General features: G+C 50.6%; 1 protein-coding gene across 1 annotated transcript in view; it reads right to left on the bottom strand.

The window, feature by feature from the left end:
- Positions 1 to 2,068, bottom strand: part of dscamb (Down syndrome cell adhesion molecule b) — an 81,581-nt gene that overhangs the window by 12,731 nt on the left and 66,782 nt on the right. The window lies entirely within an intron of this gene.

Here is a 2,068-nt window from a genome sequence, read left to right as displayed (position 1 = left end):
CCGCCCGCGGTATGCTCGCCCGCCGGGCGGCAGCAGCGCTCCCCGGCGCCGTACGGACGTCACGGCTGTGGTTCTGTGTCGGAGAACCAGACAGAGAACACAGTGGAACCTTCCAGTCGTTAAGTGAGTTCTGTGTCAGTGAACAGGACAGTGGTGGCAGCTACATGTGCGGGGGGGGAGAGGGGGGTGAGTCTGAGTCAGTGTGTCTGCTCCATCCTCACTATCACACACTCATTACACTGTGGCTGTGCTCTACCTGGGCCGAGTGTGTGTGTGTGTGAGAGAGAGAGAGAGAGAGAGAGGGGCAGCAAAGCCCCGGCATAAACAAACCCCACGAGGGGGGGGGGGGGGGGGGGGGGGGAGGGAGAGAGAGAGAGAGAGAGAGAGCATGTACCCCTGCTGTGTTAACTGTGATCTCTCCCTCTTCACCCTCACTCTCTCACTTCATCTTCCTCCTCAGCCTCCCACCAGGGCAGTGATGATTTAATGATGAGAGAGAGGGGGAGAGAGGGAGGGGGAGAGAGAGGGAGGGGGAGAGAGAGAGAGGGAGTACTGCATATGAGTACTACTACACAGATCATAGTACTACACAGATACATATCCACACGTAGAAATGTACATGCTGTAATAATAAACGATGCCTTCACTGTTTTTACATTAAAGATGTGGAGCGTGGCCCCCGGGAGGACCAGCGCTCTCCTTCTGTAGGTCAAGGAGACGTGAAGTGAGTAAAAATAAAAAACAGCTGGAACAGAACTTCCATGTGGAGTCAGGGTCTCACCGTTCACGTCAGCACACGTCTGTCCTACAACAGCAGGGGGCAGTATTCAGGCATGAAATGGCAAAATCTGGACAAATTCCAGGAAAAAACGAGTTGATGATGAAAGAGTTGACCTGAGGTCACGGATGATTCCAGAACATGTTTCACATTCTTAATGTTTCCTTGTTTCTCCAGTGAAATCTGGCAACCCTGTGTCTGCCCACCACACACACACACACACACACACACACACACACACACACATGGTGTCAGACTTGGGACTGCCAGCATTTAAAGCTCATTTCTTATTCACTCCCCCCCCCGTCACTGCCCCCGTGTGAGAAAATGGCTGATTTATTTTGCATGGCAACCATGAATCTGAAGTAAGTCTCCTCGGCCGCGTCTCTAAACGTTATTGCTCCTTAACAGCTGCGTTTAAACGCGAGGCCTTGGCACCGCGGCGAGCGCTGACGGAGTCAACGGCGGCGTGTTAATTAACAGGAAGATTGTACAATGACAGCGCAGCGGCCTGTGTGTGTGTGTGTGTGAGGGTGTGTGTGTGTGTGTGTAATTGCCTTTGTAAAGAATCCTGGGGGCGTGTGAAGATTTGTCGTTTATGTTTTTCTACATGAGCGCACGTTCATACACGTGTGTGTGTGTGTGTGTGTGTGTGTGTGTGTTTACACTAGGTTTAAAAAAAATGAATTATTTATTTGTTGAGAATTTGGCGTGTGTACAACCTGAATCTGACTGTGTGTCTGTGTGTCTGTGTGCAGGTGTTCCCATTGACATGACTGAAGCAGTGACACCGACTACAGACATCACTGTCCATGGTCCTGAATCAGAGGCTGCTCACATGCTTCCTTCCTTCCTTCCTTCCTCCCTCCTTTCCTTCCTTCTTTCTTTCTTTCTTTCCTCCCTCCCTCTTTTCCATCCTTCCTCCCTTCCTACCTCCCCCCCTTCCTTCCTTCCTTCCTCCCTTCCTTCCTTCCTTCTTTCTTTCCTTCCTTCCTTCTTTCCTTCCTTCCTTCCTTCCTGCCTTCTTTCTTTCTTTCTTTCCTCCCTCCCTCTTTTCCATCCTTCCTCCCTTCCTACCTCCTTTCCTTCCTTCTTTCCTTCCTTCCTTCTTTCTTTCCTTCCTTCCTTCTTTCTTTCCTCCCTTCCTCCCTCCATCCTTTCCTTCCTTCTTTCTTTCTTTCTTTCCTCCCTCCCTCTTGTCCACCGTGTGGCGCTGCGAGGCCTCAGGCAGAGCCTGTTCTTTCTGATGGCCATAATTGCTGGTTTGATGTATATTTTTTAATATCCAGT

The sequence above is a fragment of the Cynoglossus semilaevis genome, chromosome 4, assembly GCF_000523025.1.
Source record: "Cynoglossus semilaevis isolate Cse_v1.0 chromosome 4, Cse_v1.0, whole genome shotgun sequence".
In the NCBI taxonomy this organism is placed as follows: Eukaryota; Metazoa; Chordata; class Actinopteri; order Pleuronectiformes; family Cynoglossidae; genus Cynoglossus; species Cynoglossus semilaevis.
This window is presented reverse-complemented; position numbering and strand designations above follow the sequence as displayed.